We start from the raw sequence: 25,301 nt of genomic DNA, 5'->3' as shown, positions 1-25,301 counted from the left end.
TGGGTTAGGGTTAGGGTTAGGGTTAACCCTAACCCTTAACCTTCCTACTAAATTATTTCATACACATATTCTCTCTTTTGTATTGGGAGCAGACAAATCTAAACTTACTGTAATCAGCCAACTTCGCTACATACTGTGGCTGCCCCTTACTTACATTACTCTTTCCCTTCACCATGAGATAAATATTAAATTGTTACATAGTACTGGATTCATGTATACAAAATGAATAGTACATAAGCATATATTCTACATATTTTCTATGATTAATTAACCCCTATATTCCAACAGACTTCATATTGATTGGTTGTTTGGGACTGTCTCAGCTTATGAACTTCACTGCAAAAAGGAAAGCTTGTCATGGGTGGGAGAGGGAGCAGGCAGTGACAGATTGAGCTGAGAACTGTTCACACATGCCAACCACACTGAGACAGGAAGGCCCCGTGTTGTTACAGATGTAACAACATTGCTGCCGAAGTTACAGAGGAGGAGGCAGGGGGGTGGGGGGGGGTGGTGGGGGGGAGAGGCAGAATTATTTCTTGAGGGACAAGAGGGCCAGGTGATTGAATCTTGCAGATCCTGGCACATCCCACATGTCTCCAGCCTGCAAACACCTCTGCCATTGTAAGTTCATCACAGTAAGCCAACACAGAGATGAAGAAGGGAATGGGTATTAACAATCATAACATCCATATTGAGTCCAGAGGGATCCAAAGCTTTCGATCACCTGTTCTTTTAATTTTCCACCCGCTCCCAATTTGCTTTTGGATTCTTACATTGCTCCAGCTAACCTCAAAGTAACCTTGAAGAACAAGATCTTCTGACAAGGCACAGTATAGCCTCAGGAATGAATTCCACAATTTCAGATAAACAGCCATTCTAGTTGACCTCAAAGTTAATCAGCTCCGAGAAAAGACACTTCGTTTGGGGTCGGCCCCGAGACACTGATTGTACACCTTTGCCTCCTTCTGATGCCACCGGGCCCGTTGTGTTTCTCCAGCACTTTGGAGTACTTGGTGGTAAAAATAAACTCAGGTTTTCTCTTCGCCGACGCTGCTGAGCTTTCCCATCAGTGTTTTTATTTCAGATTTTCCATCTGTTTTATTCTTGCTCCAGAATTGTATTTTTCTTTCTCTCTCCACCTCCGACTTTAATTCATCCATTCTCTTGTACCCTCTGAGACGGATTGCAGTGTCTAACAAGCTTTAACCACCTCACCCTGCACCTCTATCATTCAGTTTCTGTTCTTTCCACCCTATAACAAGTATCCCCTTTGCCCTTTCACTTCCTCTCCCCATCTTAAAATATGGACCTGAAATATCATCTATGGATGCTGCCTGACTTGTGGAGTGTTTCTAGCGTTTTCCTGCGTTTACTTTGGATTGATCAGCATCTTCAGCTGGGTTTTCTGGTTTTTGCTTTCCTCCCACAACCAGCTGAATGCAAGTGCTTTTGCAGCCCTGTCACCCGCCCCGCAAAGTAGCTCTCAGTCGCATTTCCTGTTGCTGCTTTGTTCTCCAAATCAAAATTCAAGTTTCTTATCATTTGACTACATACACAATCAGGCAAAACAGGGTATCTCCAGACCATAGTGCAAACATGTACACACACAATACAAAGCACATATATACATAAAAAAATTTAATTTAAAATAAGAACTGCATATATAAATATTTTGGAATGATTTACTCAGTTGCTGGATACAGTTCTTTAATCTCACAGTCTGTAGGCAGAAGCTATTTCCCAGTCTGCCAGTCCTAATTTTGATGCTCCTCTACTTCCTTTTTTTAAAAAAAATTTCAACTAAAATATATACAAATGTTTCTCATTAAATATACATAGTGGCATTTTCTCCCTTATTTTTTCCCCCTACCGTCCCTCCCCCCTTCCCACCCCCCCTCCAAAACCAATAAATATTCAACATATACAATACAATAAAACCATTAAACAATGTCTTCACACAATGAAAAATAAACAAGAAAAATGTCTACTTTTACGCAGTGGATCAAGTCATTTTGTCTTCTTATCATTTTAGGGGGTGGAGGTCTGCGGTAGGCCCTTTTTGTTATGTTCCATGTACGGTTCTCAAATTTGTTCAAATAATGTGACTTTATTTTTTAAATTATATGTTTTTTTTTCCAATGGAATACACTTATTCATTTCCATGGACCATTGCTGTATTCTCAGGCCCTCTTCCATTTTCCAAGTTGACATTATACATTTTTTTGCTACTGCTAAGGCTATCATAATAAATCTTTTTTGTGCTTTATCCAGTTTGAGGCCTAATTCCTTACTTCTTATGTTACTTAGAAGAAAGATCTCTGGATTTTTTGGTATGTTTTTTTTGTGATTTTATTTAATATCTGATTTAGATCTTCCCAAAATATTTTCACTTTCGTACATGCCTAAATTGCATGTACTCTTGTTCCCATTTCCCTCTACTTCCTTCTTGATGGTAGTGGGCAAAGATTCTGCCAGCACAAACAAAAAAGCCTTGTCTTGTTCTTGGTTTCTCCTTCTCCAATCGATCCCAGCTACACAACAGACTTCTGCAAGTCCAGCGGCCTCCACTAAGTGGACACAGGGGCAGAAATAACTCCAGGCTGTAACCTCCCAGTCTTGTCTTAAATTTAACAATCTTCAGGTGCTAATCACAAGGCTATTGTAATGATAGTGATCATGTTTGCATGTCCACTAACAAGGCTTTGATTATAGTTCCTGTTTGATTAGACTTGGCTGCCAGTAGGGGGCTAACACACAGAGCAAGAGGCAGTTTCCAAGATCTGTAATGGAGGCTTGCAGCCTCATGGCATGCCTCATGTGCTGTTTACAACAACTTTAAAGTAAAGAACCTCTTCCTTCATCCACATGTTGTCTAGGAACTCACACATACAAATACAAGATAAAACAGCCATAATTCTGGTTTATTTCTTATTTGTTTTGTTTTAAAACATTTTTATTAAAGCATCAACAGAATTAACATTAAAATGTCCTCTGCATCAGATTGTTCCAGCTTCGGGGTTATTTTGTGTAGTTTTCTGATGTAATATTGTAATCATACCATTTTAATTTTTTAAAATTTTTCTTTAAATGTAATTCTTTATTGTATTCATGTTATAAAATTTTAAATAAAGTAAAAAAAAAAGAGTGTTCCAGCTTCTACACGTCTAAGTGTGCAGCAGGTACAGTGTTTCCCCGCTCTTGGGATACCTGGACGCAAGCCATAACATTGGAAAAGGTGCATGCATTTGGGATAGATGGATCCCCAACAGTTCCCTGTGACTGGTACAGGTGCAGACTATCACAGACTAGCCATGTCTTACCTGAGCCTTCCATGTAGGATATCCAAGGGCTGGGAGTGATGGTCCCAGCCAGAATTTAAAGAGAAACTCTTCCAAACACTCAAAGAGATGCTGCAGCCTTTCACATTACATGTACTCACCCAAGCCACAAAAACTACAGATAGTCTGAGAGTCCGTGAACTGGGATAATTCTGAGCAAAGCTCTCCGCCACTGGCCCCCAATGTAAAAGGGAAGGACTCGATGGTTTCTGGATTTACTCTGTTGAGAAAACCCCTTATTGTTTTGAGAAAGGATGCAAGAGACATTTCTCAGAGTTGGTTCAAGTTGTAGGGTACTAGATCCCAAGCAAAGTTTCTGGGCTTTGGTCTGACAAATAATTCTGCATGTAGGAGTGATACCAAACAGGATTAATCTGTTAAGATTATTTTTAAAATGCTGCAGATGTGGAAAATCTAAAATAACAGAAAATACTCAAAGCAGCTCAGGTGCATCTGTGGAAAGAAAAACATGATATTTCAGGTCATAGACCCTGAAGCAGGCTATCAAGAATATTGGCCTTAATTGCTAGAGGGATTGAATTTAGGAGCAAGAAGGTTATTCTGCAATTGTATAAGGTACTTGTGAGGCCACGTGGACTACTGTGTGCAGTTCTGGTCTCCTCACTTGAAGGTGGATGCACTGGCCTTGGAGGCGGTCCAAAGTAGGTTCACCAGGTTGATTATAGAAATGAGGGGGTGAGCCTATGAGGATAGATTGAGTCGTCTGGGGCAGTACTCTCTGGATTTAGAACAATGAGTCTTATAGAAGCGTTTAAGATTATGAAAGCCATAGATAAGATGGAGGTAGGTAAGTTGTTTCCATCGGTAGGAGAGATCAGAGCTAGGGGACTTAGCCTCAAGATTCAGGGTAGTAGATTTAAGATGCAGAAGAGGAGGAACAACTTTTCCCAGGGGATAAAGAATCTATGGAATTCGCTGCCCATTTGAAGCAGTGGAGGTGACCTCAGTAAATATATTTAAGACAAGGTTGGATAATTTTTCACATACTAGGGGAATTAAGGGATATGGGGAAAAGGCAGATGAGCCTATCATCAGATCAGCCATTGAATGGTGGAGCAAGCTTGACTGGCCAAATGGCCTACTCCTGCTCCTATTGGTTCACCAGGAAAAGGTATCTTGCCTGTGTCCACCATCAGGGTGGATGCTTGAGATAACATGGTAGCCAAGATAAGGGGGCTCATGAGAAACTGACTGAGATTCACACTCTTTGTGGTGGAATTTCAACTGGGGTCCATCTGCTCCCAGGTTACCTGATAACAGTCTTGGGCTTCCTGGAGTTCATGGCTTGGTAATAAAGTTCACTCAGCTGACTTGGGCAAAGTAACTAAGCTGGGGAAGGAGCGCACCTGATTAAAGATCAGCCCCCATGAACTTGTATTTCTACTGTTCCAAATGGTTCTGTTAATTTATTTTGTTCCTCTATTTGTAGTTTTGGTAGTTCAATTTTAGTCAAAAATTCATCTATTTTCCCTTCTTTCCCTTCGTTTTCGGTTCGGTATAATTGTTCATAGAATTCTCTGAAGTTTTCCTTAATTTCTTTTGGATTATATGTAATTTGTTTGTCTTTTTTCCTTGTTGCCAATACCGTTTTCTTAGTTTGCTCTGTCTTAAGCTGCCATGCTAGGATTTTGTGTGTTTTTTCCCCTAGTTCATAATATTTCTGTTTTGTCTTCATTATATTCTTCTCCACCTTATATGTTTGTAATGTTTCATATTTTATTTTTTTATCCGCCAATTCTCTTCTTTTGGTTGTATCTTCCTTTATTGCTAATTTTTTTTCTATGTTTATTATTTCCCTTTCCAACTGCTCTGTTTCCTGATTATAGTCCTTCTTCATCTTGGTTGCATAACTTATTATTTGCCCTCTAATGAATGCTTTCATTGCGTCCCATAGTATAAACTTATCTTCCACTGATTCCGTATTTACTTCAAAGTACATTTTTAATTGTTTTTCAATAAATTCTCTAAAATCCTGTCTTTTAAGTAGCATGGGGTTTAATCTCCATCTATACATTCTTGGAGGGATGTCTTCTAGCTCTATTTCCAATAACAGGGGTGAGTGGTCCGATAATAGTCTAGCTTTATATTCCGTTTTCCTAACTCTCCCTTGTATGTGGGCTGATAACAGGAATAGGTCTATCCTTGAGTATGTTTTATGTCTAGTCGAGTAGTATGAGTATTCCTTTTCTTTTGGGTTTTGTTTCCTCCATATGTCCACAAGTTTCATTTCTTGCATTGATTTAATTATAAATTTGGTTACTTTGTTCTTCCTGTTAATTTTTTTCCCCGTTTTATCCATATTTGGATCCAAATTCAGATTGAAATCCCCTCCTATTAGTATGTTCCCTTGCGTATTAGCTACCTTCAAAAAGATATCTTGCATAAACTTTTGATCTTCTTCGTTAGGTGAATATATATTAAGTAGATTCCAAAGCTCTGAATATATCTGACATTTTATCATAACATATCTCCCTGCTGGATCTATTATTTCCTCTTCTATTTTAAATGGCACATTTTTGCTAATTAATATAGCCACTCCTCTTGCTTTTGAATTATACGATGCTGCTGTTACATGTCCTACCCAATCTCTCTTTAATTTCTTGTGCTCCAATTCAGTTAAATGTGTTTCTTGGACAAATGCTATATCTATTTTTTCCTTTTTCAGTAAATTTAGTAGTTTCTTCCTTTTAATTTGGTTATGTATTCCATTAATATTTAGAGTCATATAGTTCAGCGTAGCCATTTTATATTTTGTTTATCTTCTCTTTCCGTTTTTCCATCATTACCTTTCCTCCTTTTCCATTTCTGTTTTCTTATTTTCAACTCTTTACCAGACAACATTCCTACAACATCCAACATTTTCCTTATTCTCCTATTTCTATCTTCTTTATCCCCAATCTCCCCTTCCCCTCCTGAGTTGCCCTTTATCCCTTGTCGGACAACCACATCTCCCCTCTCCATTTGGATTTGCGAATCCACTCGCAAGCGTCAACTGATTTTGCAGTGACCGCTCTTTTCCCCCCACCCAGCCCCCCCCAGAAAAGATTTCGTTTTTTATATGTCACAAAGGTCACTCTTTTAGTTCCCTCCTTATTCTCTCTATTCCATTACCTTCCCTTATTAATTCTTGTCTATACTTTCTATGTTTTCCTCTAATTACAGATACTTTCACATATGCCCGTTGTCTCTATTCACTCTTATACCTCTTTACCCGCATACATATCAATCGTGGTCATTTTTACCCTCCTTACCTGTCTTCATCCCTCAGTCTATTTTTGTCTTTACCCACATACATATCAATCGTGATAATTTTTGCTCTCATTACCCGTCTTCATCCCTCAGTCTATTTTTGTAATTGTTCTGCAAATTTTCGTGCTTCTTCTGGATCCGAGAATAGTCTGTTTTGTTGTCCTGGAATAAATATTTTCAATACCGCAGGATGCTTCAGTGTAAATTTATATCCTTTCTTCCATAAAATCGCTTTTGCTGCATTGAACTCTTTTCTCTTCTTTAGGAGTTCAAAGCTTATATCTGGATAAATGAAGATTTTTTGCCCTTTATACTCCAGTGGTTTGTTGCCCTCTCTTACTTTTTCCATTGTCTTCTCCAGCACCTTTTCTCTTGTAGTATATCTTAGGAATTTTACTACAATAGATCTTGGTTTTTGTTGTGGTTGTGGTTTAGGGGCCAATGCTCTATGTGCCCTTTCTATTTCCATTTCTTGCTGTAGTTCTGGACATCCTAGGGCCTTAGGGATCCATTCTTTTATAAACTCCCTCATATTCTTGCCTTCTACATCTTCCTTAAGGCCCACTATCTTTATGTTATTTCTTCTGTTATAATTTTCCATTATATCTATTTTTTGGGCTAGTAATTCTTGTGTCTCTTTAGTTTTTTTATTAGATTCCTCCAATTTCTTTTTTAAGTCTTCTACCTCCATTTCTGCTGCTATTGCCCGTTCTTCCATCTTGTCCATTTTTTTCCCCATTTCTGTTAAGGTCATATCCATTTTATTTATTTTCTTTTCTGTGTTGTTTATTCTTCTTCTTAAATCATTGAATTCCTGTGTTTGCCATTCTTTAAATGACTCCATGTATCCTCTAACAAGAGCAAGTACCTCCTTTACCTTGCCTATCTTTTCTTCTTCTATTTCCCTGTACTCTTCCTCTTCCTCTTCTTCTTCCTCTAGGTTGACCATCTGTTGTTTCTTTGCTGCCCTTTCCTCCTCTTCTTTCTTGTTTCCATTGTCTTCTGTGGTGTCTTCTTGCTGCAGGTGTTCTGCAGCTGTCGTTGCCGGCTGTGGAGATCGACTCCCCAGCTGGTCCCCCCTCCCGTCGGTGTGTTTTTTTGTATGCGCATCGCGCATGCGCGAGGAGTCGCGCATGCGCGGTTGCGCACTTTTACTCGGCTCTGTGAGCCATTGTTGTAGTTCTCTTTCTACCGACCTGAGGTAGTGGGGTCTTCTCTCCACAGCGGGCCTCTTCGGACAGGTAAGGCCTTCACCTTTTTCCTCCGTTGTCTTCTCTTCCTCTCTTCTTTCCGTTGATTTTGATTTTTCTCCTTTTGTCTCCATCTTCTTTCCACCTTTATATTCACTTTTCTTTAACTTGTATTTCTGTGCCTTTGTATTTTCTCTCGTTTTTCCCGACTTTTCTGGAGAGGGCTGGAGTTCACCGTCCGGCCACTACTCCATCACGTGACTCCTCTCTCAGCCCCCATGAACTTGCAGGCTGTTCTGCCTTGTCCAACAGCCATCAACCTAATAATGGAAAAGTAAATTCTCCTCTTCTCCTCTGTCTCACCAGTAAACACTATCCTCTCCATTTTGTCACCACCCCAGCTCTGACTCCCACCCATCACAGCAAACTTGCTCTGAATGACTGCAAGGCTGCTTACAGACAATCAGCCCTAACCCTGATGAGTGCTACTCCGACCTAGGAGCGTTTGATGTTCTCTTCTGTGATCTCCATCCCAAACTGCCTTGAGTTGGAAGAGCTCAGTGGGGCAATGTTTGTGCTGGGAACCATTCCAACAACCCATTGGCTCAATGCTGGAGGCAAATATTCCTGAGAGATGCACCAGATGCCGGCTTCTCCTTGGCCTCCATTGGCTGACCTGAATCTTATTCCCACTCTTAGACCCTGAATTTCGAGATGGACAGGTTTACAGCGCCAGTGACACCACTTCGAATCAGGCACTATCAGAGTTTCTACACTCTCCCCGTGTCTTGGTTTTCCCCAGGTGTTCCAGTTTACCCCCAACTTCCAAAACGTATGGAGTTGTAGATTAATGTGGGTGAAATTTGATGGCAATGGCTGGAATTGGCTTCTACCATGCTGTAAGTTAAAACAAAAATTAAAAAAGAAAGGAGGGTAATGTTTTTTTCAGTTTAAATTTAGGGATACAGCACAGTAACAGGCCCTTATGGGCCACAAGCCCGTGCTTTCCTAATACATCAATTAATCTACAAGCCTATACATTTTAGGAGGGTGGAAAAAAATCGGAGGACCCTGAGAATGTATCAACTCCTTACAGACTTACAAAGGTAACGAAGATTGGGGTCACTGGTGCTGTAATAGCATTGCAATAACCGTAATGCAAACTGTCCCAGTAATGTGTGTCTTCTCCCTTGATCCTCTCAGAGCAGCTGGGCACCGTTCGTCTGTCCTGTGCCCTATCTCCGATGCATGGCCCTGTATGAATTGGCCACTGATTGCCCTCAAGAGGACCAACATGAGCCCATGAAGCAACAGGAGTAAATACATATGGAAGGTCAATTTATTTCACCAAACACTGCTCTCTGTTTACACAATACAGCTGCTACTGTTGACTGTGTCTGTGCTTTTCGTTTCGATTTTAGTTTAAGTTCCTGCAGTGGAAAAACAAATGATGAGTCAACTTTTTCTCCTGAGGTAATTCTCTTGCACTATTTGTGGACTTCCTGTTAGTCCTTGAAGAGTTTCCCCCAGCCCCACGGCTCTGCAACGTGTTGCAAGGCTTGGTCTGATGAATGGTCTTCCCATCAGTTTCTTCACCCTGACCTGCTTTCTGTGCCTAAGTTGCTGCCGGAGGAAGTACTTGTCACTTTCAACATCCTTGAGCAATCCAGTGCTAAACCCTCCATTAAAAGGCCAAACTCATGACTGATTCCAAGAGTTCAGTGATCCTTTGCCCACATGTAATTTCCTTGAGAATTATTTTGAGGATTTGGTTGGATTCACTGGTTTCCATTCAATTCTACAAGTTGCACAACCATTGGCCTGCACAACACAGATCTATCGGGATTAATCAGCTGTCTAGTGCCGCCGTTCTCGATTTTTTTTGGGAGTTATGACCCTTTAGGACTCGGCTCCATGTTTATGGGCCCCTTTTTAAAGTTCAGATTTATTGTTAGAGAACATGCATGACATCACATACAACCCTTAGATTATTTTTTTCTGCGGGCCAGGCAGAAATTTTACTTATCAGTAGTGTAAAGAATTTACATGTGAAGAGATAAAGAAATGTAAACAAACTGTGCAACACAGAGAGAGGAAAAAAAATTCAATAAAGTGCAGAAGGAAGAGTCCTTACATGAGTCCCTGATTGAGTTTGTAGTTGAGGAGTCTGATGGTGGAGAGGTTGAACCTGGAGGAGCGAGTCTTGTGGCACCTACACCTCTTTCCTGATGGCAGCAGCGAGAACAGAGCATTTGATATTTGGTATCTTTGATATTTGACGCTGTTCTCTGACGGTAGCGTTCCCTATAAATGTCGTCTATGGTGGGGAATGGTTTTGCCTGTGATGGCCTGGGCTGTGTTCACTACCTTTTGTAGGGCTCTTTGCTCAGGGGTAATGGTGTTGCCATACCAGACTGTGAGGCATTCGGTCCCTGTGAAGCAGTGGTTTAGTTGTTTTTTTAAGTACTTCTACCGACTACATAAAAATCAAAAAGTATTTCAGGATTTCAGTCTGTAGACCCCATTAAATGTGCTATGGCCCCTGCTGGTCTAGTGGACAGCATAGAGAAGCTGAGAGAAGAGCAGACAATTCCAGAAGGGTTTTTACATATAGGAGGAGCTTTGATGGATTAAAATCCCCATCAGGGGAGTCAGCAAATCTAAGGACAGAGAATTAAGAGAACTGAAGCTGACATCGGATGGAGACAACTTATTGGAATCTATTGTTGAGGATGTGATGCCAGGGCACTTCAAAAATGATAACAGGATTGGGCTGTGTCAACATGAGGTATGAGAAGAAAATAAATTTGGACAAATATGTTGAGTATACTTTGTGATTGTAACCAGCAGCATAGATAAGGGGAATGTGAAGCAGTTGGGACAGGAGGTTCTTGTTAAAAGGCTCAGATTATCAGGTAACATACTGGTGGATTGGTTAGCAGACTGAAATAGAGTAAGAATGAACAGGACACTTTTGAGTATTGTTGCGGAGGTGCCAGCATTTATAACCTATAATAAAGATTGGATGAAAGGATCAGGTTTTTGATGATACAGACTAAGTGAATTGGTCAGGATGTGGCAAATAGAACATAATGTGGAAAAATGTGAGGTTTGAGTAATAAATATGGAAGAGCAGAGTCTCTTTTTTAATGACGAGAGATTGAAATGTATCGGTGTTCTCCAGTGTCTGAATGCCCTTGAAGTTAAATGCAGGTAAATGAGGCTATAATGCATAAGGATTTCTGCACAAGAGTAAAGATATTGTTTCACAATTATATGGTGAGACATCTCCAGAAATAAGTTGATCTGGTCTCTTTGCGTCATGAAGGAAAAGTGCACCCCACTTTTGCCTGGTTGGCATAGCAGTTGACACCACGCCTTTACAGCGCCAGCGATCGGGACCGGGGTTTGAATTCCCCGCTATGTGTAAGGAGTTTGTACATTCTCCCCCGTGTTTGTGTGGGTTTCCCCAGGAGCTCCAGTTTCCTCTCACTGGGGGTGGGGGAGGGTTGTAGGTTAATGAGTGTAAATTGGGCGGCACGGACCTGTAACCGTACTGTATGTCTGGGGGAAAAAAAAAGGATATGGAGAATAAAGTGAAAATTAATTCCTGGGATGGGGAAATGTAAAATGCAAGAGATTAAGCAAAGTGTGGTTAGCTCTCTTGAGTCAGAAAGAATGAAAGGGGATCTTGCTAAAGTGTGCAGAGTATTTCCAGAATCAACAGGATAATTATGGAGTCAGTTCTCCCTGGCTGGGGTGTGGACATCACAGTTTCAAAATAAGGGGTCAATCATTCAGGACTGAGATGAAAAGATATTTCTTCAACCAGAAGGTCATGAATCTTTGGAATCCTTTACCCAAAGGGGGCTGTGAAAGTTCAGTCACTGAGTGCATCCAACTAGAGATTGATATCTGGGGCAGACTGAAGTAAACATTTCCTTCACACCTAGGTGATTTTCTCGAGGAGACCAGATAAGTCTTGCTTATCCACAGGCACAAGACAAGATCTCATTGTGCCTATCTGTATCAGGCAGGGCTGTCCATTACATGGTATGTAGATGCAATCCCCTGCAATAATCCTCAAAGTTGATGGCCTTCCTGCCACTGAGTAAAACACAAAAGTAGTAAAATCACACAGAAATGCTGGAGGAACTCAGCCGGTCTCGCAGCATCCATAGGACGTAAAATTATATTACTGAAGCTTCAAGCCTGAGCCCTTCTTCATGGAATAAGCAAATAACAAAAAGGCGTCAGAATAAAGACTGAAGAATGGGTATTGGGGTTGGGGGAGGAGACAAAATTGGGTGGCACAGATGGTATGGTGATTAGCGCAACATCTTTACAGTGCCAGCGATTGGGACCGGAGTTTGATTCCCGCGGTGTCTGTAAGGTTCTCCCCGAGTCTGCGTGGGTATTCCCCGGGGGCTCTGGTTTCCTTCCGCCATTCGAAACGTATGGGGGTGTAGGTTGAATGGGTGTAAATTAAGCGGCACGGATTCATGGGCCAAAATGGCCTGTTTACCGGGCTATTTGTCTAAATTAAATTAAAAAGTTGTTAATTGGATCTGATAAGATGAGAGGTAAGAATTGATTTTGGCTCTGAGAAAGGAGACAGAGGGAAAAGGGAAGAGAGACCAAGCTGGGGAAAAGATGATTGGGGGGGTGGGGGGAACAGAAACCAGAGAGGTTGATGTTAATACCATCCAGTTGGAGGGTGCACAGATGGAAGATGAGTTTTTTTCCCCCTCCAATTTGCCTCAGTTTGGCAGCGCATGAGACCATTTCATTATTGTCAACCCTGTTAACTATGAATAGTCTTTTTGTTATCATACTGTCAAAATGTTAAAAACCAAACTCTTGTGTTTACAGCTGGAGTGATCCTGGTGCCACCTCCTTCACTAACCATGTACCACGTCGTGAGCAGGAGTAGGTCACTTCTCCTCTCAAATCAGCACCCCCATTCAAGAAGGTAATGATTGACCTGAACTTCCCCAGTTTCATGTTCATCTTTGTATGTATTTGACATATTTTTATTTACAGAAACAATAAAGAGTTACATTCCAGGTTCGTATACAATACAGTGAATGAGCTACATGAAGGTGAGGAGCTCAAAGTCATTTGATTCCACCTGGCATTATGATATAAGAGTTACTGGCGAGGTCGGTATTTGGTGTGGGCTCTGTCTCAGATGGTTGGCTGGAACTCCCCTCCAGATTGAAGCCACAACTCGCCCTCCACCACTTATGGAGAACTGCACAGCTTGGGGTACAATATTTGGGGAAATGAAATCAGGTATTACGTGCCTTCTCAGGTGGATTGAAAAGATTTTAGAGCCATTGTTTTAAAATGCAATGATATCCTTTTAGCTGCCCAATTTCCATCATAACACACACACACCCGTCACTATGGACCAGAGGGTTCCTCACAGAAGCAATCCATCTGAATCAGAATTTATCGTCAGGAACAAAATTTGTTGTTTTGCAGGCAGCATCAGGTGCAAAATAAATTAAAAAAATGCAAGAAAAAGTCAAACTGAGGCAGAGCCTGTGGTTCATTGTTCATTCAGGAATCTGATGGCGGTGGGGAAGAAATTGTCCTCGTGCTGCTGGGTGATCCGTCTTCAGGCTCCCATACATTTTCCCCAACAGTAGCAGAGTGAAGAGGGCCTGGCCCGGGTGGCGGGTGGTCCTCGAGGATAGAGGCTGCTTTCTGAAGACACCTCCTCTTGTAGACGTCCTCGATGGAGTGAAGACTGGTGCCCGTGATGTCGCAGGCCACGTTAATAATCCTCTTGAGCTTCCTTCTTGTTCTGAGTGTAGGCACCTCAATACCAGATAGTGATGCTATCACCCAGAATGCTCTCCACTGTACACCTGTGTTCGTTTCTAAGAGTCTTCAGTGTCATAGTGAATCTCCTCAAACATTTCACAAAAGATAGCCACTGGCGATCCTTCTTCATGATTGCATCGACATGGAGGCTACAGGACATATCCTTGGAGATAATGACCCCCAAGAATTTGGTTCTTGGCCCTCTCCACTGCAGAGCCCTCGATGAGGACTGGTTCTCCTGACATCCTCCTAAAGTCCATTGGCCATGAAAACCTATTGAGAAAGGCTAGTTATTTTCCTTCTTGCTGTGCTGTGTGAGCCTTCCTAGAGAGCACGTTAAAGGAACTTTTCTCAACAGGAGCCCCAGGCACCCCCCCCTGGGGCCACTACACTTTTACATTTTCTTTCATCCTCACATAACATAAATATTTTTCATGGTTTTTTATTTAGTCGGTAGGAGGGAAATACGGATGAAACCAAAACTTGACTGCTTCGTGGGGAAGAGGACCCATTATTTTTGATCTGAATTGGGGTGCGGAGTGGGGGGGCATAGGTGAAAGAAAGCTTGAGAATGGCTGCCTTAAAGTAAATTAGATCTGGGGGGGGAGCTTTCATAAAACACCTATCCTGATAAGGATATCAGATTTCCTCCTGATTATCCCTTTGGGGTGGGTATTCAAATATACTGCAGCACCTGGGAAGACCTCCTGGGACCCAGGTGTGATTACTGGGGCAAAGGTGCTGGAAGCACCTTTTAAATTGTGGGGGGATCGACCCATTAAGTTGCCAACGTGGCGATTTAAGGGGGATCCTGACCCCGCAATGATGTGTCATGTAATTGCCAGAGGTATTGCCAGATGTTCGGATACTGGCTGCCCAGTGACGCACGCACGGAAGCGCTGACGTCACCAAAATAAGCAGGTCGGCCATTTTCCTGTTCAAGTTGCCTGTGGACGTGACCTAGGTAAGTTTAACTGGGTTCCCTGACTACCACCCCTGAGGTCGATCAGTGACCCGATTGGATTCTGACGTGGTTGACCGCGTTGGACCCTTTCTAACTGCCCTGTAACTGGGGTGCTAATTAACCCCATTTTACACAGCAGTTTGAAAGGGCCAACTGAGACAATGGTTTTATTCCCAGAATGATTAAAAATACAAGTTCATTCTCAGGCAGCTTAGCTGAGGTTTGAATGTGAGATGGTAGTGTAATGATAATGCTGAGGGACAGATGTACACTCTTGATGACAGTGCCATCTCTACAATAGAGACTACAGCAGTGAAACGGGCCTTGCTATCCAACTTGCCCAGGCCACTAAAGGATTTCTACTAGCAATTTTGCTCCTCGGCATTAAGTTTTAATCCTGGAAATAATGTATTTTGTTGATGAAAACTTGTTTTAAATTCAGAGAGGAAATGTGCTGACTGGCATGGGAAGAAAGAAGCTGCATCTGTTTCCAATGTTTTGTTTGGTGACTGTTTAGCTCAGCAAACCTCACTTGAAGTCAAATGACATCAGTGCTCAGTCAATCCCTGTTTCCATACTCCATCACAGTTGATCTCTGTTCCCACTCTCTCCACAGTTAATCCCAAACTCCCCAGTGGCGTCACTTGGGTTGGTGTCACCAGAGAGGGTAAGAGAGAGAACAGACAGCTTGGAAGAACCATGGACACCTGAATTGTAGAAGGTTTCGGAGGAAGTTACAGTGATAGGGAGCAATGAGGCCAGAGAGGAATAAGGATTTTATTCCTGGGGAGGTGAGTGGTCATTTTAGGGAATAGGGAACAAAGTCTGGAACAATTTTGCAAAGGGTGAGATGTGGAAAGAGAAAAAAATTCCTATCTGCATTGTTTAAGAAGTTTAATTTAATTTGAGAGGATTGAGAACTACAGGAGTCACTCAATTCTGGTGGAGAAGAAGAACTTTCTGTCTCAGAGGGTAATCAGGGCCTCGTACTATTAATTGTGTTTTTCTTCTCTCTGAATTACATTTCTTTCTGTTTACATTTCTTTATTTGTCTCCATGTCTACATTGAGAACAGTGTTTTTACAGTGGTAATTCTGCCTCACCCACAGGCAAAAGAATCTTAGGGCTGTATGTGATGTCATGTATGTACTTTGACAAGAAATGTGAAATCGAGTGAATTTTTGAAATTCTCTGCCTCTTCGAGCCGTGAACACCGAACCAGAGACCGTAGGCTGTCATAAATAGATTGCTGTTCCATAAAGAAACCATAGGTTATGGAGAACAGACGGGGAAAATGCAGCTGAGATTAGTTTGGCCATGATCTTACTGAATGGGAGAATAATCAAGCAGGGTCAAGCAGCTGACTTGCTGAACCATGTTTCCGTTTTGTATATTCTTGTGTTCCAAAAGAGCGCGACTGTTCTGAAGAGATACCATTGTTTTAACTTCCTCATGTCTGGGTAAGAATAAACATTTTTTTTACATTGCTTGCAAGAGACATGACTTTTCTCCTAAAACATAAATCATCTGATAAATGAGGTTTATTGTCCATGGCTTAAAAGTCCATCGTCACCTAAAGGCATTCTATTGGAGAAAAGGCCAAGAACAGCTGCTACCCTCCATCATCAGAGAGTCATTTTAAGGACTCTTACCTGTGCACTTTATTAATTTTCTTTTTGTTCCCTCAGTTTGTTTACAGTCCTTTTTTTGTTTACTTATTTTTGCACTACCAGTTCGTAGTAATCCGGCTGCGCCCGCAGGAAAAAGAATCTTGGGGTTGTATGAGATGTCATGTATGTACTTTGACAATAAATCTGAAATCTGAAAAAAAATTTGTACCCATACGTAAAGAGTAACATCCTGTAATGGGCACCCTGCTGTAAATGAGTGAGGAACCAAGAAAGATACATAAGAGAGGGCGTGGAGTAAAAACAGATGAACATGAGAAACAGAAGCAGAATTTATCCAAATGGTCTCTGGAGTTCTTGAGTATTTCCATCCCAACAAGACGTTGAACTCTTCTTCCACCACATTTCCTCTTTCACTCTTTCGTCCTATCACGGACATTCCCTTTATTCTACACATTCCACATCTACCTCCTGTCCCACTAAAAACTAACTTCCTTCTCTCTCTTTCCTTGCTCTAGTGAAGGGTCACAGAACCCAAAATGCTGATCGAGCCTCTTTCCTTAGATGTTCAGTTTTTAAATTTTACAATTTAATGTTTTTGTGTCATTTTTCTCACCTGTTGTCCAAACCCCTGAAAGGCAATCAACTGCAGACTTCAAATATACTCAGCGACTGAGCAACAATAACTATCTAGGGCAGGTTTCCAAGATTCACAACCTTCTGAGTGAAGAAATTTCTCCTCAAGTCTGCTCTAAAAAGTTGATATTTTACCCTGACCTATGCCCTGGCTCTTGATTCTGCAGCCTGAGAAAACAACCTCTCAGAATGCACATTCTGAAACATACCAAGAAATGCGTATATTACCGTAAGACTTTTTGGACTTCCACTAGCAATGGAAAAATGGAGAGATAAGAGAACTGTAGGAGAGACAGACAGACAGAGAATGGGAAAGTGAACAGAAATAAATGAGAAAATGAGAGTCGGATGGACAAAGCTGCAAGTTGAGGAGAGAAAGGAGAAATAAAACAGGAGTGAGAAGGGGGATAAGGCCAAGAACCCACATACCTGTCCACATTGATGGGACGGAGGTGGAGAGGATTAGAGCTTTCAAATCCCATGAGTCTATATTTCAGAAGACCTGGCCTGGAGTCAGCACATTGAGGTAACTGTGAAGAAGGCACACCAATGCCCAAGAAGCCCCATCACCCTGTTCACAACTTCTCACTGCAATCTTTGGGCAGAAGGTGAGAAGCCTGAAGACCAGGAAGTGTTTCTTTCCAACAGCTATCAGGCTCTTGAACCTCCCCTTGTTACACTAATCATAATCAGCTCCAACACCATAAGATAACTGTCTGCTACTTTTATTTTCATACTATGGTAACTGAGTATTTATTAACCATCTGTCCTTTGTATTTTGGGGTGGCACAGTTGGTGTAGCAGTTAGCACACGCCTTTACAGCGCCAGCAATCAGGACCAGGATTCGAATCCTGTGCCATCCATAAGGAGCTTGAATGTCCTCCCCGTGTCTGCGTGGGTTTTTCCCGGGGGCTTCGGTTTCCTCCCACAGTTTGAAACATAGTGAGAGTGTCAGTTAATGGGGGCTGAATTGGGCGGAATGGACTAGTGGCCCAAAATGGCCTATGGCCGTGCTGTAGGTCTAAATTATTACAGGTATACCTGCTTTCCGAATATTCGAATTACAAAAATTCATTTGTATGAAGAAAGCCATGTTCACTTTTTCGAAAGGATTTGAATGGGTTATCGCTTTTATGAAAATAACCTCCATTATAATGAATGGGTCTTCATTTTACACCATTCGGCTTACGAAAGGTTTCATAACAATGGTCTCGTTTCATAGAGCAGGGTCTTTTTAATTTAATTCAATATATACTATTGTTTTTTTTTAATGAAACCTGTTCAGCCGCAACAAGTAAGAATTTCAGTGCATGGCTACATGGTTCAATGTATATGTCGATAATCTCATAATGAAGAAGAGATGCCTGAGGAAGGAGAAAGGGCATGGAGTAAAAGAGAGGAAATGAAGGGCCAGAAGGTGAGGTATAATGTGAAAGGAAAAAAAAAAGAGATAAAACTGAAGAAATAGTTGAAAAGGGAAATAGAAAGACCATGGAGGGAGGGGAAAAAAAGCAACTAATGTAGAGATGGAAAGTTCATGGTAAAAAGAGTGATGATTTTCACTTTTTATTCAGATGCAGGGGCTGATGAATTGTCAGGACCAGATATTAGAAATGAGAAGCCTTCATTTTCTTTGGTTACATATTTAATTTCTTTTAAAGGCATAGAGCATGGTAACAGGCCCTTTTGGCCCACAAGCCCATGTCGCTCAATTACACCCAATTGACCTACAACCCTGGAACGTTTCTGAAGGGTGGGGGGAACCTGGAACACCCGAAGGAAACCAAGGCACATACGGGGAGAACGTACAAACTCCTTGCAAACAGCACAGGTTTCGATCCCCAGTCGCTGGTGCCATAACAGTGTTGCACTAACCATGCCATCCATATTGTTTCTGATTCTCTGCATTCCTCCAATTCCCCATTTTTATTAATCTGTCATTGGTGAGAGTACCTTCCATTCCCTGGGCACAGAGCTTTGGAATTCCCTGCCTAATTCTCTCCACCTTTTTCCCCATCTACTTGAGTGAACCTTTAGTTGTCCTCTGGGCTTGTGGCTTGATAATTCGCCTGTGAAGTTCTTTGCCCTAGTTTACTGGGCCAAGACAAAACAAAATATCAGCATGTTTTAACCTTGAAGAACCTTTCAATGAAACGCTCACAGTGAAATACAACCATATCTGCTCACTCCCACCATGATACTGGACACAATTCTCAAGGCAAGTACATTCCTGGGATTTTCCTTCCCTGTGAACACATACACTGGAATTTCTCCAGGCCTGTGATTTACGTTGTTATGATATTTCAATCAACCTTTCTCATCACATCCAATGATTCTGATCTTCATAGAACCACTGAAATATGGAAGTTAATAAAGCAGCCCTATCATTTCCACATGGGCCAGAACTCCTATCACAATGGTCAAAACATTTTTTTCTGATCTCTTCTCCAATTCTTCCACCAATTAATTCATGCCTGCAGTTACTGACAACTCCAGTAAGGGAAACGGATGCTCACTTCTCCCTTCTGATTAAAGCAGCCATAAATCTACCCTCAACAGTCGTCAATATCTGGGAGTCAACAGCTCCAAGGATCTCAACTGCAACCTTCATGTCAATGCAATCACAAGGAAGACAGTGTCTTAATAAAGCAGCGTCTATCCTCAAGGACCCTCTCCACTCAGGCCAAGCTCTCTTCACTCTGCTACCATCAGGGAAAAAGGTACAGAAGCCTGAAGATGAGCACTCAGTGGCACAAGGACAGCTTCTTCCCCTCTGCTATCAGATTCCTGAATAATCAAGGAACCAAAGACACTGCCTTTCTTTGATTTTTAGTGCACTTTATTTATTTATTTTTTTTGAAAGATGGTTCATATGAATGTTTGCATTGTATCGCTGCCGGGAAACAACAAATTTTGTGACTCATTCAGGAGAATAGATTCTGATTCTGTATGAAGCAATCCAGCCTCACCGATCTTTATACTTTGTCAATCTCCTTGTAACTGTCCACTGAATTCTTCCAAGTGCCACCGTCTGCCACCCAACATCCCAGACACAGAGCCACAAATCTTCCCTGAGCTTATTCATTCCACGGCGAACATGAAAGACGTTTTACGTTTACAGAGCAGCTGCCTGGAACACATCCAGAGGGTTTCTGGGACAGGCAGCTTCGCACGTTTTGCCATTCCTGCAGGAATTGAAAATTTCACATGCATTCTGACCTTGGGATGTGAATCACTTTTCTTCCCACAACTTTGCTGGGTTGAGAGTTTCTGACCAGCTTCAGCCAAGAATCCCATGTTTTCTGTGTGATTACACAGAGTGTTGATGTTTTCAACATTTTTGAAGGAATGCAAAAGGCATTCAAAATCTCCACCACGAGCATCTCTCTTCTCTGAGAAAAGAAGGAAAAAAAATTCCTCACTCGCCTCTCTTCATCCCCATTACTGGAGAATCATTGAATTTTTACAGATATACCATAGAAAGTAGCCTGATGTGGAACTGCTGAGTCCAAGACCACAAGAAACTACAGAGAGTAAATGTAGCTCGGGTCATTACACAAACCCATACTGGTCAAGCAGAACAGGGGACTGAGAATCATGGGATGGTTGACCACACTCACCTCAACACTGACGGAAGTTCCAGTCCACAAAACTAAATGGAACTGGCATGAGCTCAGGCTCATGAGACTGACAAGAAAAGGTGCATCTGAACACTTTTGATTAGCTATTGAAAATTTAAAATGAGCACTGGTTCACATTACTGACAATGCAATTGGTAAAACACAAAAGGTGCTGGAAAATCTCAGCACGTCAGGCAACATCCATGGAAAACTATAGGCAGTCAATATTTTGAGCCTGAGCTCTTCCTTGTGAGTGCTAAAAAAATCAGACAAATGTCCAAAGGGGGAAGGGGGAAAGATATAGTAGACTTCAACAGGGATTTTATCTGAAGGCTACACCAGGCAATTGGAGTCAGGTGACTCAGGCAGTTGGAGTTGAAAAGCTCAGATCACCAGGAAGCTGATTAGGCAATAGAGATCAAGTGATCTTGTGATACAGGGTGGTATTAATTCACTTCAATTCAGTAGTTTAGGGAGATGCTACTATTGACTGGAGTTCCACAAAGTGCATGCAGCAGTGAGTAGGAAATTTACAACTAATTTTTTTTTTCTACAAGCACAAGCCAGAAAGTGATAGGTAGATACAGCTGGGAAGGAGAGGAGAAGGGGGTGGGGAGGAGAAGGGGGTGGGGAGGAGAAGGGGGTGGGGAGGAGAAGGGGGTGGGGAGGAGAAGGGGGTGGGGAGGAGAAGGGGGGGGAGGAGAAGGGGGGGATGGGGACAGTTGCACTCTGTTAGGAGAAAGGAAGGGGTGTTTCGCTCCAAATGGAATGAAGCTGTGATTCTGTTCAGTTGCACTAACGCAATGTGTTCACATCATTATGTGATTAAACATGCTAAATTCAATCATAGTTAATTTAATGTTTCTCCAACTTCCTATGTGATACAGCAAACCTGAAATTATCTTTGTGTTCAGCTTGATATTGTCTATCATACTTTTTTAAGTTTAGATTTAAATTTTAAATTAAAATGTATATACTGTATGTTTTGGTGTATGAGTTGACCTTCAGATAAGTTGGCCCCCATTTTCAGCTTCATTTTCATGGTTTTAGTCAACCCCCACTAAACACAAATTCCATTGATTGAGGTGTTGGTGGAAGGTGGTTATTATCATGGAGCCATCAGCAAAATGATGGAAGTATGAAGTGAGTTTTAAGTTAAAAGGACAGAAGTGGCCAAGAAATCCAGCAACTGCCCTGTTGCAAGAAAATTTGTTGTCGGTTAGGGTTTTTTTTTGTGTTTTAGGTCATCTGATACGCTGAATCTATGTTTTGAGTTGAACTTAATTCAATTTTGTATCTGGCATATAAGTTGACCCCTGATTTTTGAGGGTTTCGAGACTCAACATACGCCAAAGAATTTAGACATACAGCACAGAAACAGGCCATTTTGACCCATGAGTCCGTGCCGCCCAATTTACACCCCATTAACCTACACCCCTGGTACATTTTGAAATGTACCTCTGGGGAAAACCCATGCAGACATACCAAGAACATACAAACTCCTCACAGACAGCATGGGATTTGAAACCTTGTCCTGATCGCGGGTACTGTAAAGGTGCTGTACTAACCACTACGCCAACCGTGTTGCCCAAATAATCCCTCATTTTTTTTCAGGAAGCAAACCTTTTGAAAAATTTTGTACAGTGTTATTAAAGGACCTATCTATCCCAGGTCATGCTCTCTTCTTGCCACTTCTATATGTGAGCTTGAAAACACAAACCTCCAGAACTAGGGACAGTTTATTTCCTGCTGTTGTCATGGACCTCTCATTGGTAAACAATGATGCCCTTGAACTGCTTTAATTGCACTTTTCTTTGCACCTTACAAAACCCTGCAATCATTGACTTATTGTCCATGGCCTGGTGTACTATCCCACCAAGATCACTCATAATTGGGAGGAACAACACTGATTTTCCATCTGGGTACTCTCCAGCCAGATGGCATTGACTTTTCCTGTTTTTGCTAACCTGCTCTCCTCATCTTTTCTACGACCCCCCCCTTCTAGCTCTCCACCCCTCTCTATTCACTCAACCATCCCTCCTCCCCTTGCTGCTGCTGACCCTCCTTTCCTTCACCTATTACCTCCTGCTTTTGCAACCACTCCCCCTCCCTCCCCCACCACTCTTTTATTTGGTCACTTTTTACCTTTGCTATATAAAAGACACTGCTTAACCTGCTGAGTTTCTCCAGCATTGTGTTTTCACTTCAATCACGGGGTCTGCAGACCTTCATGTTTTACTTGTAACAACACCCCTCTGTTCTTTTGTTTTATTATTGCATTACCTGCTTTGCTTAAGTATAGATTGATTTGCTGGATAGCATGCAAAACAAAGCTTTTTCATTATAACTCGTTATATATAACAATAAGTAATTCAATTCAATTATGGTTCAGAAAGAAGCCATTTTTCCCATTGAGTCAATGCTGGCTCTTAATAGAATGAAAACACTTGAGTAAAGAATAACTCAGGCCCAAAATATCAGTAATATCTTCTGAATGCTGCGAGACCGGCTGAGTTCCTCCAGCATTTCTGAGTTTTTACTACAATCCCAGTGCCTGCAGACTTTCATATTTCACTCTCTTAGTAGAAGGAACCCATCAATCTCATTGCCCTGTTCTTTCATCACAGCCCAGGTAATTATTCTCCCTCAAGTGACTATCTAGATCCCTTTTGAACCCCTTGATTCCCTCCACCATCTCTAAGCATAGGGAGGCTATAACCTTTTTGTTAAAAGATGTTTTCCCAAATCCACCTTGTGCTATTTTCCAGGATTTTTAATCCATTTGGTCTATTAACATCTGCCCTTTATCTATCTGAGCTAAACTATCAGGATCTTTTAAGCCTCTATCAAACCTTGTCTTCAAAGAAGACAATGCCAATTTCCTCACTTCTGGATCTACTCCCATGGACCTAACCTGCATCGACGAGAATACGGCTCTCTGTCCGGTCTTTGCTCCTGACATTTTTTTTAAAACTTTGTCCAAAGAAAAATAGATTGTTTCCTTTCTTTTAGACTTGTGGTAAAGAATTCAGTGTTACTGTTGAACTGTGTCCTTCCAACCACCTCGAATGAATGCAAAGGATTCCACAAATTCTTCTAGAATTTAGACAATGCTCCTTCTCTCTGTCAGAATTCTTGGAGTTTTAGGGAGCTTGTTACTCCTAGATTGATTACCGCATTTCCCCATAACAGTGACTGGATGTCAAACATTTCTCAGGCTGTAAGTGCTGTGAGACATACGGAGGGTGGGAAAGATGCAATAGGTGCAAGTTCTGTCTTTTCTCTTGATATAACTGTACTACTAATCAACCACAATCAGAGAGAGAATCGGGATTAATGGGCTTCGATCACCTTAAAGTGTTAGCACAGCTTGGCTGGCCAGGTTCCAGGGTAGGTACTGAGGGAGGGGCTTGGGTGTAACAGCCTTTATGGAGATATCTCGGAGGGAGGAGTCACAGGTTCAGGGGGGCGGGCCAGCCGATACCGTGCGTGCGTGCGTGCGTGCGTGCGTGCGTGCGTGCGAGCGTGCGTGCGTGCGCTCAATCCCTTTGTTGCTCTGCACATCTCAATAGCCTACCATTTAATGCATATGACCTATTTAGATTTGCCTTTCCAAAATGTAACACCTCACACTTGTCTGTATTAAATTCAATCAGCCATTTCTCAGCCCACACCTCCAGCCTTCCTAAATCACCTTTTAATCTACGGCAATCTTCCTCACTGTCCACAACACCACCAATCTTTGTATCATCCACAAACTTGCTTATCCAATTCTCCACCCCTACTTCCAGATCGTTAATATATATAACAAACAATAGTGGACCGAGGCCGATCCCTGAGGAACTCCACTAGTCACCGGCCTCCAACTGGACAAACAATTTTCTACCACTACTCTCTGACACCTCCCATCCAACCATTGCTGAATACATTTCACTACCTCCTCATTTATACCTAATGCCTCCACCTTTTTTCCTAACCTCCTGTGGGGAACTTTGTCAAAAGCTTTACTAAAGTCTAAATAGACAACATCCACAGCTTTCCCTTCATCAATCTTTTTTGTAACCACCTCGAAAAACTCAATCAGGTTTGTCAAGCATGATCTAACCCTGACAAAACCATGCTGATTACTCCCTAGCAATCCCTGTACCTCCAAATATTTGCAAATACCATCCCTCAGAACACTTTCCATCAACTTGCCCACCACAGACATCAGACTCACGGGCCTATAATTCCCAGGTTTACATTTAGACCCTTTCTTAAACAGCGGAACCACATGCGCCACCCTCCAATCCTTTGGCACTACCCCCATGGCCAGTGACATCCTAAATATCTCTGTTAATGGCCCCACTATCTGTCCACTAGCCTCCCTGAGTGTCCTTGGGAATATTTTGTCCGGTCCCGGAGATTTATCCACCTTTATCTTTTTCAACACAGCCATCACTACCTCCTCGGTTATCCTTATATGCTTCATGACCTCCCCACTATTTTTCTTTACCTCAACTGGTTCAATATTTTTTTCCCTAGTGAATACCGAGGCAAAGAAATCATTCAAAATTTCCCCCATTTCCTCTGACTTCTCACTCAGCCTACCCTCACTATCTACAAGGGGTCCAATTTTATCCCTCACTAATCTTTTACTTTTAATGTACTTATAGAAACCCTTTGGATTTATTTTTACTCTGTCTGCCAAAGCCTCTTCGTGCCTTTTATTGGCCTTCTAATTTCTTTCTTAAGATTCCTTCTACACTCCTTATAGTCCTCCTTCAAATTGTCAGCTCGCTGTTCTTTATACCTCTTGTACACCTCCCTTTTTCTCTTAACC

Source organism: Narcine bancroftii, chromosome 3 (assembly GCF_036971445.1).
Source record: "Narcine bancroftii isolate sNarBan1 chromosome 3, sNarBan1.hap1, whole genome shotgun sequence".
Taxonomy (NCBI): domain Eukaryota; kingdom Metazoa; phylum Chordata; class Chondrichthyes; order Torpediniformes; family Narcinidae; genus Narcine; species Narcine bancroftii.
The sequence above is the reverse complement of the archived record's forward strand: the minus strand, read 5'-3'. Positions refer to the sequence as shown.